This window comes from Cebus imitator, unplaced genomic scaffold (genome assembly GCF_001604975.1).
Source record: "Cebus imitator isolate Cc_AM_T3 unplaced genomic scaffold, Cebus_imitator-1.0 Scaffold58, whole genome shotgun sequence".
Classification (NCBI taxonomy): domain Eukaryota; kingdom Metazoa; phylum Chordata; class Mammalia; order Primates; family Cebidae; genus Cebus; species Cebus imitator.
This window is the reverse complement of record NW_016107373.1, coordinates 6,878,855-6,896,238: the sequence shown is the minus strand read 5'-3', so window position 1 is coordinate 6,896,238 and position 17,384 is coordinate 6,878,855. Positions and strand designations below refer to the sequence as shown.

Sequence of the window (17,384 nt, the reverse complement as noted above, 5' to 3'; positions counted from 1 at the left end):
TCCAAAATTTGTCATCTTTTGTCTTCTTGATAATAGACATTCTAACAAGTGGGATGTGGTGTCTTATTACAGTTTTAACTTGCATTATTGTTGAGGAATTTTTATATGTCTGCTGGCTATTTTTTATCTATTTTGAGAAAGTAAATTCAGGTCCTTTGCCCATTAAAAAAATCAAGTTGTTTTCCTACTATTGAGTTGTTTGCATTTATTATATATTTTAGATATTATCGTCTTATCAGTTGCATAGTTTGCATATATTTTCTCATTGGTTATTTTCTTTGTTGTGCAGAAGCTTTTTAGTTCTAAACAGTTTTATTAGTCTCTTTTTCTTTTTGTTTTCTGTACTGTTGGGTCATATCAAACATATCCTTTCCCAGACTAATGTAATGAAGGCTTTTCTCTATCTTCTCTTCTAGTAGTTTTAAGTTTTCAGGTCATATGTTTATGTTTCTAATTCAATTTGAGTTTATTTTTTATATGGTATGAGATAAAGGCCCAATTTTATTCTACATGTGGATAACCAACTTGTCCAGCTTCATTTTTTGAAGAAAGTATACATTCTCCATTGTGTGTTCTTGGCACCTTTGTCAAAGATCAATTGACTGTAAATGTATGGGTTTATTTCAGGGCTATTTTGTTCAATTGGTCTTTATGTCTGTTTTATGCCAGTACCATGTTTTTATTAGCATATCTTTCTAGTATATTCTGAGATAAAGTATGATCTTTTGATTATTATTCAACAAACAATTAAAAATCTTCTACAGAACTTTCTAGCTGATAAAATAAGGTAAGAAGTAAGAGCTCTAATAGGTTGGTCATACAATTATTAAAAGCAATATTATAAAACAATCTAACATATTGACCTCAAGTAATTCAGTGAAGAGAGGAGTCAAGATTGTGTATTAACACATTTGGGGAACTAAGTAGTTGTGTGTCAAAATAAAACCATTAGTTATGCCACTCCAGTTGAATAAACAGGCAGGGAACATATGTGTATCCTCTAAAACCCATATGATTCTACTCTCCAACATATCAAGACTTGAAGTATTCAATTCCACAGTATTACCCTTAGAAATTCACTGGATGCCTGAACAGCAGCATTTTACTTGGGCCAACTCCCCCATGATGCAAGACCTTAGCATAAATCCAAACTGGATCCAAGCCCTAACTTTCAATGCTCTTTGTGTACAGTCCATTTCTGATGGTACAGTAGACACATGCTCCCCTAACTTTTCCATTTATACAAAATTAGCAGTCACTTTCTTATAGAACTATTCATCGATTCATGACTTTATATTTGGCACAGAGCAAATATTGCCTTGTAAACTTAACAATATTTTATGTTCTTCAAAAAAATCAAAATTTTACTTTTGCCTCTTGATAAAGATGTTTCAATGAACTTTTGATAATCAAATAATAATGTATTGTTATTTAATCACAATTTAGAATGATCTGATTATCATCCTCTTAAAATCTCTGTTGATAACCGAATCAGGCATCTATAAAAATAATTTACTCTCTTCATTATAAACATTGGTTTTAATGGTATTCATGATAGCCAAAGAAAGAATTTCATCTGGAGTAAAGAAAACTCTTCTCATCTAAGAACTTAGAATTTTTGTAGTTTAGTATTTCATCTGCTCTTGTTACTCATAGATAGAATCACCATATTTTATTTCTAACAATACTTTAAAAAAAAACAACAGAAAAAAATCTAACATTGCCACAAAGGGGCATTATCACTTCACAAGGACAGAATAAGCAGCAGGAGCAGATGAAATTCAAATCAGCCAAAATCCTGTTTCCATAATAATGTATCTTTCTAGCTTTGAAATCACATCAAAATTGCCTCTATACTGAGTGGTTTTCAAAGATGTCTTTGAGGCATCATTGAGATTTTTAAAAATGGATAGCATTTAGTAAAGTTAGACACAAAGGAGACTTTTGCATCTGAGAACAGGATTAGTTCTTTCTGTTTCCAGAGGGATACAAAACACGGCAGATAGAATGTCTTAAATTATTATTTATTCCTTCTTTTGATTCATTACAACTTCCTAATTAAGGCTTGGTTTCCCAAGTAATTAAGGCAGCTTCCTTTGTCTAAAGCTACCAATGGCTCTTCATTCAATAGCATTTTGCACCTGTGTCTGTTAAATAATGATTACAGATGTTAGCTAATGTCATCAAAAAGAGAGAATTAATAGCAAGTAGATGGCATTCCTAATAGATTGCAGAGTTCAAGTGCTCCAGAGAAACTAAGAAAATGATCATTTGCCATTACATGTGTGTAATTATCTTTGTAGCTGATGGTTATAGTTCTCAAAGTAAAGAGAAAGTAAAGTTTATTCATTTAGTATTTTAATAATCTAGTACTTGGGATCTGTCATTTTCTGTTTTACTTTACTATGGTATTCTGGTCACTAATTTGTGCTACGTTGGTATACATTCTGTGATCACCATTTGTTTTTGAGACTCTTTGTAACAAGATCATATTAAAAAAACACGGTAATTATGGATTTATATAATGTGTGAATACAGAGTAGGCTGCTCTTTTCCCCAGAAAATCCTGCTTGTCACCAGTAGGGAATAGTGGCATACATATCATACCATTACCATAAAAGAGGAAATGCAAAATGGAATGTAACTTAACGTTCTGCGCTGCTTATCTGAATCTACAATTTGGGAAAGGTAGAAAAGGTCAAGATATCTAATGACGATTCAGTCTCATTAGATTCTTTGGTGAGAATTTGTAAAGATAAAAAAATTGTATGAATGTCATTTTTAGCATTAAAAAGGTACATGAGGAATATTCCTTATTATTCAATGAACATGGATTTCTTAGTCAAATCAATCTTAAAAATGTTATCAATAATGAAAGTTTGCATTTAATAAATGCAGAGGACCAGGCACTTTGCTAAGTGTGTTAGGTATGTAATATCATGTAGTTCTTAAAACAATTTCTCTTATGCTCCCCTCTGTATTAGTTTTTATAGCTGTGGTAACAAATTATCATATGCTATTGGCTTAAAACAACACAAATTTATTATAGGACAGTTCTGGAGGTCAGAGGTCTAAAATGGATCTCACTGGGCTAACATAAAGATATAAGCAGAGATGTATTCATTTCTGAAAATGCAGGGGAGAATCTCTTTCCTTGCCTATTCCAGCTAATAGAGGCCACCAACATTCCTTGGCTTGTGGCTTCCTTCATGTGAACTGACTTATTCACAGGTTCTGGGAATTAAGAAGTAGACATTTAAGGGTCTACTTAGGGTCTACATTTAAGAGTCTAACTTAGCCCTCTAGTCTAGTGAAAGTGAGACTTTTAAATTAAAAATCTGACCACATCTTTTGCCTGTCACAATTCTTTCTCCCCTACAAACCTCTTTTAAGACTCCTTGTTTTGGTATGAAAATATGACCTTCAAGGTCCAGAAAGGTCTAGCTCCTCCATCTCTCATTTTTCCCTATTTTCTTCTTCACTCCCTGTGCTAGCTTTGCTGTGGACCTCCTACTTGATAATTGTGCTCGTTTTCTAAGTTTGGGTATGTTCTGTCTTCTATCTGGAATGCTCATCCAACACAGCTTTGCATTGTAACTTATCTTTTTCCTTCTGCCTCTGTAAAGCATCATTTTCTTAAGAAAGACTGTGTTAACCCCAAATCTCTGACAATCAATTGTTTAATTATTTATTTAGAATCTTATGTACATACATTTCTTTTGTGTTCACCTTGTTCCAGGAGTTCTGTTTCTGTATACTAAGGATATAGAAGGGAACACAACAGACAACGTTCTGGCTTTCATGAAGTTTATTTCCTCATGATGGGAGATATGTGACACATAATAAATATTTAGTGTGTCAGATGGAGCAAGTATTATAATGAAAAACAAAGCTAGATAAGAGACAAGAGACAAGTGTGGGAGTCATTTTAGACAGATAAGTCAAAAAATGCTTCTGTAAAAGGGTGACATTTGAAAAGAGATAAGATTGGAAAAGAGAGAGTAATTCCTGGAGATATTTAAGGCAAGAGCCCCCCAGGCAGAAGCAACAGTAAATGTGATCATCTAAAGATAAGATAGTGTGTTTGAAGCACCCCAGCCAGAATTCTACTTCGTTGTAATTGCAGCGGTCTCAAATTTATACAGTAATGTTGTCATGCACACAATTATCTTCTGTGTCAACTGGCCTTTGAGTGAGAGAAGCCATTCTCTCTGATTTTACTTACCATTGTATCCTATACTGCTTGACACATTAGTGACCCTCAAAAATGTTTCTGGGATGAATGAATAAATAACTCTAAGCATGGTGTTATTCTGACCTCCATCTTACTATGAGGACACTGAGGAGGAAAATGTTTAATAACTTTCCAAGGTCATATCATTGGCAATGCTATGCTACAAATCCAAGACGATTTGACAGCAAAGTCCATGTTCTTAACCATTTGGCTGTATTATCTACAATATTTTTTTCAAAGTGTTTAAGTTGACTTGTTTTCTTAATGAGGGAAATGAGTTAGAATAGATAGACGTGTATTGATTACTAACTGCAGTAACATATAAACACAGGCATAGCTGCTCAAAGCCTTTGTTTTCTCATAAAATAGTGAGAATAATATCCACCTCAGAGTTTGTTTAAATTAAGGCATTGCATAAAATAATAAACATAAAAGCACTATGCAAATGGTGAAGTATTACTGTAGCCATCACCATATTGCACATGGAATGCATAAGCAGTAAAACTCCTAGGTTGTTATGGTCCTGATAAAAGTTTAATGGTGATACACAGAAAGCATTATTATGCTCACATTTATACACCGCAGATTATTCTTTTTCAGCCTACGCTTCCATTGGGAAAATTCCTCTAAAAGAGGTGAACTATCTGTTCTTCCCATGGAGTAGGGGAGAACTGAGAAACAGCAGACCTTCTTCCTCAAAAATGGGGATTGAGTGGTTTTCAAAACAGAGAATGACAGACAATGAGAGAGAAATTAAAAAATATATATATTTTGGAAGGTGTATTTCAAAGTATATTGGTATGATTATACTATGAGAAGTTTTGATAGATATTTTGACTTAAAGTGAATCTTAAAATAAATTGATAATTATTTAAAGCATAGTAATAAGGGCCATGATTTAAGGACTGAATTAACATAAACAACTTCTGGGTGGGACATATGGCAGATGATAATTTGAACTATATAGAAGGCAATAATTTAGCCTACAAAAGACTGAATATATTTTTGCTAGAAGTTTTCCACAGTATTTTACTAGGAAGAAAATTTATGCTTATATGATAAATGCAATGAATATTATTTATTTATTAGTATATATAATTTGGCTAATATTAACCCCATTTAAATAATACGTGGTTCTTATTGAGTTGTGTGAAACTGAATCATTCTCAATTAAATCTATTGTTGTTTCTGGAAGGAAAATTTAATTTGGGAATTTATGAGTCTGGCATTATGAATTAAAAACAATTTTTTAAAAAATTGTACTTTAGGTTCTGGGGTACATGTGCAGATCATGCAGGATTGTTGCATAGGTACACACATGGCAATATGGCTTGCTGCCTCCATCCCCCTTTCACCTACATCTGGCATTTCTCCACATGTTATCCCTCCCTGACCTCCCCAGACTCCTGCTGTCCCTCCCTTGGCCCCCCAAGAGACCCCAGTATGTGATGCTCCCCTTCCTCTGTCCATGTGTTCTCATTGTTCAATACCCGCCTATGAGTGAGAACATGCAGTGTTTGATTTTCTGTTTTTGTGTCAGTACTTTTAAAATATATTTGAGTTATTCTGTTTAAAAAGTCAATATATGGGTAAGGCTACAAAATGGCTGATCAGATGCCTTTTGAGTAGATAATTCCACTTCAAATAGCTCATCCAAGAAAGAACACTGGAATTCAACAAAAAAACGACAGGAAACACTAAAGCAATGAAGGAGCAGGAAACAAAGCAGCCTGATCAGTCAGGATTGGCTGGGAGCTGAAAGAGGGTCCTCAGCACAGGTAAAGGCTAAGTGAGAGATCATTAGCCATCCATGTTTCCACCATGGACTCATGAGAGGTTCAACACTTGCAGGCTCTAAAACTAACACTGGGATCTGTCAAAAGACTGTGCAATCAAACCGCTTTGTGAAAGGAGCTCAGCCTGGTGTCTACACAAGACATGAACAGCTACACCAAGATGCTGTTTTATAGCCCCACCCCTAACACACTGTGTGCTCTCCTGGAAACTAGTGACGCTGTGGCTGAGAGAAGCAAGAGAAGCACAGGCTGCTGCTTTAGGGCTGAGGCTCTAGTGCTACTAGGGCAGAGCTGTGAATATAGTACACATTTTTTATTTACCTGCCTAGGCTGCTGCCACTTAAGGCAGCACTGCCTCCCTTCTTGGCAGGGCAGTGGCACAGCCATTGTTGTCCCTAACCTGAGCATTCTGCTGGTGGCTTGAAGATCACCCTACCCTTTTCTCCCATGGCTGGTGTTCCCACACACCACCAGAGGACCTGAGTAAAAGCCTAACTGACCAAATTTTATTTGCTCCATATCAGGCCATACAATCAGGACCTGGGGATTGCTCTACCCAGTCCATCACTACGGGCACCTGAATACTCCTCTTGAGGGATTAAACACTCTTCCTAAGATTGGGCCTGTCTACCTGGCTGCTGTATCACAACTGGTGCCTATCTACATGTCCCACCTGTGGGCCTGGACACTGGCCCAATCAATTCACCATCCTTATGACCAATGCTAACGTGTACTGCTCAGGAGCCAGAGGGTCATCCTGTCCCTGCCACTATCATCGCCCATGCCACAAGAGCTGCCTAGGGGCCTGGGAGCCTTCCTATCAGCCTGGCTCTCTGTAGCTATTATTGGCATCTGAATAAGTCAGCTTGTGCTCAAGAATCATCCTGCCTTTACTAACTAACACTGATGCCAGCATACGCTGTTCTAGGGCCAAAGGCAGGCATGCTCAGCCCATTGTTGCCACCATGGGGGTCCAAAGATCAGACTATCTGGAGTACCAGTTCCCAGGAAAACTTTGCCATAGCTTCCACCCATAAGTGCATGCTAAGCAAATCAGAAAATCACAGATACCACTGATGCTGTATCCAGCCAAATACAAAGGATACACTAAGGCAGATACCCAGAATCAAAGCAAACATGCACTACCCAACCAAAACCATAGATTCATCTTTAGTAAAAAGCCTGCCCAATGAAAAGATAATTTAAAAGTTAGAAAAAAGCCACTATTACACTAGATGTGTAGATATCAACATAAAGACACCTCGAACATTAAGAAGACAGAAAATAGGATGACACCTCCAAAGGAGTGCAAGAATTCTCCAGCAACAGAGCACAATCAAAAAGAAATTTACAAGATTTCAGAAAAGAGAATTCAAATTGTTTATTCTAAAAAAGCTAGTGAGATACAAAATAATTCTTAAAAGCAATACCAAAAATCAAAAAATAATTCAGGATATGAATGAGAAATTAACTAAAGGGCTAGATATCATAAAAATGAAGCAAACAGAAATACTGGAAATAAAGAACTCACTGAATGAAAAACAAAATACGTGATAAAGCTTCAACAATAAACTAAATCAAGCAGAATAAAGAAGCTCAGAATTTGAAGACAGCCCTTTTGAAATACTTGGAAAAAAGGAAAAAAAGAGTGAGCTTAGTGTTTGTGACATATAAAACATCATAAAGTGACCAAATATTCAAATTATCAGAGTCCCAAGAGGCAAGGAGAGAATGAAAGTGTTATAAAACCTAGTTAACAAAAATAGAATAGGTGAAAACTTCCCAAGTCTAACAAGAGCATTAGACATCCATAACAGGAGGTTTTGAGATCCCGAAACAAATAAAATACAAAATGTCTTCATTATGATATAATAGAGTCAAACTGTTTAAAGTGAATGACAGACAGAGATTTTTAAAAACCACAAGAGAAATCACCTAGTGACCTATAAAAGAACCCCCATTTATAATCTATTCATAAAAGAATAGCAGCACTTTTCTCAGGAGAAACCTTGCAGGTCAGGAGAGAATAGGATAATATATTTAAAATGCTAAAAGAAAATTTAAAACTGCCAGTTGAGCACACTATATTTAGCAAAATTATCCTTCAGAAATAAAGGAGAAATAGTCTGTCTTTGACAAGCAAAAGCTCAGGGAATTCATCTCCACTAGACTAGCCCTGCAAGAAAGCCTCAAGTGAGTAAAAAAAATCTTAAAGCAAAAGGACATTTACCATCATGAAAACTCTAGAAAGTATAAAACTACTGTATCTGGTAAAGCAAACACACAAATAAGGAAGAGAAAGGGTGCAAATGTACCACTGCAGAAAACCACCAAACCTCAATGACAAACAATAAAGTAAAAAGAAATGAATAAAGAAAATAAAAAAGAACGAAAAAACATTTAACAATATAATATGATAGGAATAAAACCTCACATATTAATAATAACTATGAATGTAAATTGATTAAATTCTCCATTTAAAAGACATACACTGTCAAAGGGATTAAAAAACATAATCCAACTGTACGCTGCCTACTAAAAACAGACTTTACCTACAAAGACACATATAGACTGAAAGTAAAGGGATGGAAAAAGACATTCCAGGCAAATGAAAATAAAATGTCAACAAGCATAGCTATACATATATTGGATAAACCAGACATTAAGTAATAAAACTGTGGTAAAAGACAAAGAAAGATCATTATATAATTATAAAGGGATCATTCTATCAAGAAGATATAAAAACCTTAAGTATATATGCATCCAACTCCAGAGCACCCAGATAAATAAAGCAAATAATACTACATCTAAACAGAGAGAGACTGCAATACATGATAGTGGGTGATTCAACATTAGATAGATTATCTAGAAAGGATATAAAAAAATAAAAACAAGATTTAAATTGGAATTTAGACCAAATGAACTTAACATTTATTTACAGAACACTTTATTCAATTACTGCAGAATATATATTCTTCTCATCAGTACATGGATAAGTCTCTAAGATAGACCAGACATTAGACCACAGAAGGAATTTAACATTTATTCTAAACAAAATCATATAAAGTATCTTTTCATACCACAATGGAATAAAAGTAGATTAATACCAAGAGGAATTTTGGAAATGATACAAACACACAGAAATTCAACAACATGTTCCTGAACAAACACTGGGTCAACAAAGAGATTAAGATGGAAATTTTAAAATTGAAACAAGTGAACATGAAAACAGAATGTACCAAAACCTATGAGATACAAAAGAAAAAAAAAGAGTAATAAGAGTGAAGTTTATAGTAATAAATATCTACATCAAAAATTACAAAGATGTCAAATAAAAAATCTAATGATGAACCTCAATCAATTAGATAAGAACGATCCTAATCCAAAATTAGCAAAAGAAGAAAATAATAATGATTAGAGTAGAATTAAATTAAAGAGACTAAAAATAAATAAATAAATAAGGATCAATGAAATCGAAAGTTGGTTCTTCAAACAGATAAACAAAAGTAAATCACTAGCTAGAGTAACCACAAAGAGAGAAGACTCAAACAAAATCAGAAATGAAACAACACAACTGATATCACAGAAATGCAAAAAAAAAAAACATCAGAGAATATTATGAACAAATATATGCTCACAAACTGGAAAACCTATAAAAATTGACAAATTCCTGAAACATACAATCTACTAACATTAAATTAAGAAGAAATAGAAACCTTGAACAGATCAGTAATTAGTAACAACATTGAATCAGTAAGAAAAAGTCTTACATCAAAGAAAAGCACAGTAATCAGCCTGGCCAAGATAGTGAAAACCTGTCTCTACTAAAAATACAAAAATTAGCTGGGTGGTAGTGGTGTGTGCCTGTAATCCCAGCTACTCAGGAGGCTGAGGCAGGAGAATCACTTGAACCTGGGATATGGAGGTGGTGAGGTGAGATCACACCACTTCACTCCAATCTGAGTGACAGACTTAGACATTGTCTCAAAAAAGAAAAAATAAATCCACAGGACTAGATGGGCACAGCTAGATTCTACCAACTATATAAAGAAAAACTAATAGCAATTCTAAAACTATTCCAAAAAATTGAAGAGGAGGGAATTCTTTATAACTCATTGTATGAAGCCAGCATTACCCTGATATTAAAACTAGACAAGGACACAAAAGAAAAAGAAAACTATAGACCAATACCCCTGCTGAACATAGATGTAAAAACTGTCAACAAAATACTAATTAACCAAATTTACAGCACATCAAAAAGGTAATACACCATCACCAAGTGGTATTTACACTGTGATTTATAAATGGTTTAACATATGCAAATCAATATATGTGATACACCACATCAATAGAATGAAGGACAAAACTAACTGATTATATCAGTAGATGCAGAAAAAAACAAGTGACAAATTCAACATCCCTCTATAAAAAANACAAAAAAAAAACCTTAAACAAACTATACACAGAAGGAACACACTTTAATAAAGGCTGGCCGGGCGCGGTGGCTCATGCCTGTAATCCCAGCACTTTGAGAGGCCGAGGTGGGTGGATCACGAGGTCAAGAGATCGAGACCATCCTGGTCAACATGGTGAAACCCTGTCTCTACTAAAAATACAAAAATTAGCTGGGCATGGTGGTGCACGCCTGTAGTCCCAGCTACTCAGGAGGCTGAGGCAGGAGAAATGCTTGAACCCGGGCGCTGGAGGTTGCCGTGAGCAGAGATTGCGCCACTGCACTCCAGCCTGGGTAACAAGAGCGAAACTCCATCTCAATAATAATAATAATAATAATAATAATAATAATAATAAAGGCTATATATGGCAAACCTATAGTTAACATCATAATGAACGGGGAAAAGTTGTAAGCCTTATCTCTAAGAACTGGAACAAGACAAGAATGACCACTTTTAGCACTCCGATTCAACATAGTACTTGAAGTCCTAGGCAAAGAAATCCAGCTAGAGAGAGAAACAGAGAACATCCAATTTGGAAAATAGAAAGTCAAATTGCCCCCTGCTGCTGCTATAATCTTATATTTAGAAAAACAAAAGACTCCACCAAAAAACTCTTATCTGATAAGCAAAATCAGAAATGTTGTTGGATCCAACCCAACATACAACAGTCAATAGTGTTTGTATATGCTAGTAATTAAATAGCTAAAAAAAATCAAGAAGACTATCATATTTACAATGGATAGAAAAGAAACACCTAGGAATACATTTAACCAAGAAGGTGAATAATATATACAAAGGAAACTACAAAACACTGATGTAAGAAATTGTAAAGGAAGCAAAACATGAAAACACATCCCACACTCATGAACTGGAAGAATTAATATCATCAAAATGATCATACTGCTCAAGGCAATATACAGATTCCCTGCAGTCCTTATCAAGATACTAATATCATTTTCCACAAAACTAGAAAAAAGTCCATTCAAAAATATGCATGGAAGCAAAAATGAGCCTAAATAGCCAAATCAGTCTTGAGCAAAAAGTACAAAACTAAAGGTAACCCACTATCTGACTTCAAAATATATTACTAGCCTATAGTAACAAAAACATGATTTTATTGGTAAAAATTACACAGAGCAATGGAACAAACAGAGAACCCAGAGATAAATCAATATATTTATAGCCAACAGATTTTTGACAAATACCTCAAGAGCATACACTGGAGAAAAGACACCCTCAATAAATGGTGATGGGGAAAATTGGATGTCCATGTACAGAAAAAAGAAACTGGGCTTCTATCTCTCACCATATGCAAAAGTGAACTCAAGACTGATTGAGAAGACTTAATGTTAAAACTATAAAACTATAAAGCTATTTGAAGCAAATATAGCAAAAATGCTTCAAGACATTGGTTTATGCCAAATTTATTACTATTATTATACTTTAATTTCTGGGGTTCATCTCCAGATCGTGCAGGTTTGTTATGTGCCATGGTGGTTTGCTGCATCCCCCTGTCACCTACATTAGGTATTTTCCCTAATGTTATCCATTCCCAATCCTCCCACACCCTGTTATGCCTCCCTAACCCCACGACCCCTGACAGGCCCCGGTGTGTGAGGCTCCCCTCCCTATGTCCACGTGTCTTCATTGTTCAACACACACTTATGAGTGAGAACATGCAGTGTTTGGTTTTCTGTTTTTGTGTAAGTTTGCTGAGAATGATGGTTTTCATCTTCATCCATGTGCCTGCAAAGGACATGAACTCATCCTTTTTAATCGCTGCATAGTATTCCATGGTGTATATGAGCCATATTTTCTTTATCCAGTCTATCATTGATGGGCATTTGGGTTGGTTCCGAGTCTTTGCTATTGTAAACAGTGCTGCAATAAACATACGTGTGCATGTGTCTTTATAATAGAATGTTTTATAATCCTTTGTGTATATACTCAACAATGGGATTGCTCGTCAAATGGTATTTCTATTTCTAGATCCTTGAGGAATCGCCACACTGTCTTCCACAAAGGTTGAACTAATTTTCACTCCCACCAGCAGTGTAAAAGCATTCCTCTTTCTCCACATCCTCTCCAGCATCTGTTGTCTCCTGATTTTTTAATGATCGCCATTCTAACTGGCATGAGATGGTATCTCAATGTGGTTTTGATTTGCATTTCTCTAATGACCAGTGATGATGAGCTTTTTTTCCATATGTTTGTTGGCTGCATAAATGTCTTCTTTGGAAAAGTGGTTTAGGCAAAAATTTTATGCTAACACTTTAAAAGTACAGATAACTAAAACAAAAATAGACAAATGGGATTCTATTAAGAAGATTCTGCACAGCAAAGGAAACAATCAACAGAATGAAGAGATAATCTACAGAATGGAAGAAAATATTTGCAAACTATTAATTCAACAAGGAACTAATAATATCCAGCATATACAAGGAGCTCAAAGAATGCAACAATATATAAACAAATAATTGCACTAAAAAGTGGACAAGTAATCTAAATAGACAATCCTCCAAAAACGACATCCAAATGACCAACAGGTATATTAAAAAATCTTACCATGAGTCATTAGAGAAATGCAAGTTAAAACCACAATAATTTATCATCTTACCTGAGTTACAATGGCCATTATTGAAAAAATAAATAAAAATAGCAGGTGCTTATAAAGGTGTGGAAAAACAGGAACTCATACACTGTTGGTGGGACTGTAAATTAGCACACCTTCTATAAAAATCAGAATGGAGATTTTTCAAAAAACTAAAATAAAACTACCATACAATCCAGCAATTCCACTACTAGGTATTTATCCAAAGGAATAAATTGGTATGTCAAAGAATAATGCACTTGCATGATTATTGTAGTGCTATTCACAATAGCCAACATATGGAATCAACCTTAAGTATCTATCAATGGATAAATGTATAAAGAAAATGTGGCATATATACACAGTGGAATACTATTCAGCCATAAAAGAGATGGAATTGTTTCACTGGCAGTAACATTATATAACTGGAGGTCATTATGCTAAATGAAATAAATTAGGCACAGAAAGACAAGGACCTGAAGTTCTCATTCTTATGTAGGAGCTAAAAGGCTTGATTTCATGGTGATAGAGAACAGAATATTGTAGATACCAGAGGCTGCAAAGGGTGTGATGATGGGAGGGGGAAATGTAGAGAGGTTGGTGAATTGGTGCAAACTTACAGAGAGAGAGAAAAAATTCATTCTAATGTTTCATAGCAGATTAGGGTGACTATAGTTAGAAACAATATGCTGTATGTTTCAAAGTATAAGAGAGGACTTGAACACATCCAAATGATAAATACTCAAGGTGATAGATACCCCCAAATACCCTGACTTCATTATTGACAATTTGTTTATGTAAAGAAATGCATGTACCTATATATGTAAAATGTTTAGTAAAACAAACAAACAAACAAACAATACATAAAAGCCAATATATGCTCATGTTATAAAATTCAACATTACAGAGTGGTGTAAAGTGAAAGTCTCATTTTCATACTCTGAGTTACTCAGTTCACAGAGGCATTTTTTTTTTTTTTTTGAGACAGAGTCTTGCTCTGTTTCCCAGGCTAGAGTGCATTGGTGTGATCCAGGCTCATAGCAACCACAAAGGCATTTTTAAAGTGTATTTTCCTAGAATCCTACATAATTTTATTTTGATTTAATTTTAAGTGTTTTTCCTGTTGGGTATTCTAAAATGGGATATATTCTTTATATATTTTTATTGTTATGTGAGTATATATAAAAATGGAGCAAAAACCTGTATTGAAAATTCTCCAAAAAAGACATACAAATGACCAACGAGTATATGAAAAAATTCTTATCATTAATCATTAGAGAAATGCAAATTGAAACCACAATGAAATATTATCTTACCTGAGTTAGAATGACTATTATTTAAAAGACAGAAAAGAGAGAGAGTGTGTGTGTGTGTGTATACACACATTGTACACAATATATATTCACTATATATAAATATATACACTATATATATATATATATATATATATATTTACACATCAACATTCTGCTTATTCATTGAAAAAATACTACTGAATTATGGTTTGCAAGAGTTTTTCAGTTGATTTTCTTGGGGTTTCCACATAATTATTTTATTTGTAAAAAGTGATCATTTACATATCTCTTTTTAACTTTTATAATTTATGTATTGTTCTCTAATTTTGTTCACTAATATTTCATCACCATTGGTGATAAAGGACATGCTGGCTATCCTGACTGTAATACTTTCATGGAGATGCTTCTGGTATGTTTCACTAAGCATGATGCCATAATTAATATACAACTCTATTTGTGTTTAAGATGGTAGAAAATCTTCATAGGTAATTAAACCTTCATGAAGATTCAATTACCATAATGTTATTAAAAACTATGGTCCTTCCTTCAGGAAAATATAGTATCTACATAAAATAATATAGACACTTACTAAGAATAGCCCAGATTAATTGCTCCTCAAGAATGACCTCTTAGGAACTGTTTAGGGCCCAGAGCTGAGGCTCACAGTTCTCCAGTGTAGAGAGAGGGTTATGTCCAGTGTCCTGTTGAGGAAGTTCAGACAGCAGCCTAAGGCAAATCAGCCAGCTAGCTTTCACAAATTCTACACTCTGAAAGAGGATGCAGACAAGGAAAGCCAGGGACCAGTGCTTATGCATCTCACTCCCTGTGGTGACCAATATTAATATCATTATTTATAATTATTTCTTTATTAGCATATATGTTAAAGCAGTATCCTGAGTAATTTTTAATTTCCTAGAGTTTTACATCAATTTATCCATTTTAATTTTTTCATTTGTTTATTTTTACTTTTACTTATTTTATTATTTATTTATTTTTATTTATTTGAGACAGAGTTTCCCTCTTCTTGTCTGGCTGGAGTGGAATGGCGCCATCTCGGCTCACTGCAACCTCTGCCTCCTGGGTTCAAGTAATTCTCCTGTCTCAGCCTCCTGAATAGCTGGAATTACAGGCACCTGCCACAACACTCAGTGAATCTTTTTTAGTTTTTGGTAGAGATAGGGTTTCATCATGCTGGCCAGGATGGTCTTGAACTCCTGACCTCTGGTGATCCACCAGCCTTGGCCTCCCAAAGTGCTGCGATTATAGGCATGAGCCACTGTGCCCAGCTTTTACTTATTATTATTTTTTTACTACGTTAGCTAATGATTAATCGTGCTCACATTTTTTCCCCAAAGGACCAGCTTTTGAATTTTATATGAGTATGCTTTCATATTCATCAATATTGGTGAAGCAGCACTTGTTTACATTTTTGTGGTTTATAAGTCCCTTGGTAAATGTAATTAACAACTATGGTCCTTTCTTTAGTAAAATCTACATGCTCACACATGCTTAACATGCTGCACACGTTTTCAGGGAGTTTATTTGCCAGTCTGACATTCATTCATAGATCTTAAATTGAGAAGCTCTATTCTCAAATATTGTCAAATAGTTAATCTATTGAGTTTGCATGATAAAGTTTAGCTCAGTTCACAGTCACTGTACATTTTAGAATCAGGGACAATATTAACAGTTTTAGGGTTCTACTACTGCTTGAAGTACCACTAGTAGTACTACTACTAATACTGCTTCTACCACTACTACAAAAGACTTCAGTTATATGCCAGGCAATGTGATAAGCTCTTTTGCATATTAACTATTGCAAAACCTCTAGGAAGAGAGTATTATTACTATCACTATTTTACACATAATAAAACTAGGTCACAGAGAGGTAGAGAAATTTGTCTCAAACTACAGAGCTAGCAATGATTACAACCAGGAAGCAAACACTGGGAAGTCTAGTGCTAAAGGTAAGGGGTAGATATCTGAAGAAAAGTCATAATAAGCTCCATTGTTAAGCGCCTCCTTACTACAGCTCCATTTTTTATTCCTTTTACTTTAGTGCAGGACAAGAGATTTTGCATCCCATCAGACATTTGGCAATGCCTGAAGATATATTAAGTTTTCATGGATGCAGGGGCTGTGCTACTAGTATCTGGAGGGTAGAGTCCAGGAGTACTGCTAAATGTCTAATAATATACACAAGAGCTCCTGACAACAAGAAATCTTTCCATCCAAATATCCATAGTACATTGAGACAGCAGTTGAAAGACTGCTTTAGAGAAACTGGCATGCCAATTTCAGAATACTGTATTTGGCAGCAATAAGGCAAAACAAAACCAAGATTTGAGGAAACATCTTTGAATTGTTTGTTATGGGCTAAATTGCCCCTCTCCCCCAATTTATGCGTTTCAGCTTGAAACCTCAGTATTTCAGAATGTGACTGTATTTAGCAACAGGGCCTTTAGAGATGTGACAAAGTTAAAAGGAGGCCATTGTGGGGACCTAATTCAATCTGACTGGTTTCCTGATAAGAAGGAATTTGGATACACAGAAAAACAACAGGCATGCAAAGTGCCTAAAGGGAAGGTCATGTGAAGAGGAAGCTAGAGTACCAGCATTTGCAAGCCAAGGAGAAGCAACAGATTCTTCCCCTATGGCATTTAGAGAAAACTAACCCTGCTGGAACTCTGATCGTGGACTTCCAGCCTCCAGAACTGTGAGAAAATAAATGCTTAATTATTTGAGTCATTTAGTCGGTGGCCTTTTGTTATGGCAGCCCTACCAAACTAATACATCACTTAAGGTTATAAATAATTTTCAAGAACCTTTAGCACTCTTAAAATACTCTTTTACATAATCCATTGCTTTGCTAATTAAAAATGATTCACCTATTTGGTAAACCTAGTGTTTAATTGCATTTACTATGCAGCATTTTGTTAGCTTAATTTCCATTGTGTAGCAAAATCCACTTTAGCTTCCCATATCAGGCTGCTAGGGATTTCACAAGTCTTTGAA

At 34.9% G+C, this 17,384-nt stretch overlaps 1 long non-coding RNA gene across 1 annotated transcript in view; it reads right to left on the bottom strand.

The window, feature by feature from the left end:
• The window catches only part of LOC119471366, an 826,853-nt gene that overhangs the window by 98,196 nt on the left and 711,273 nt on the right, over window positions 1–17,384 (bottom strand). The gene's annotated exons all lie outside the window — the stretch shown is intronic.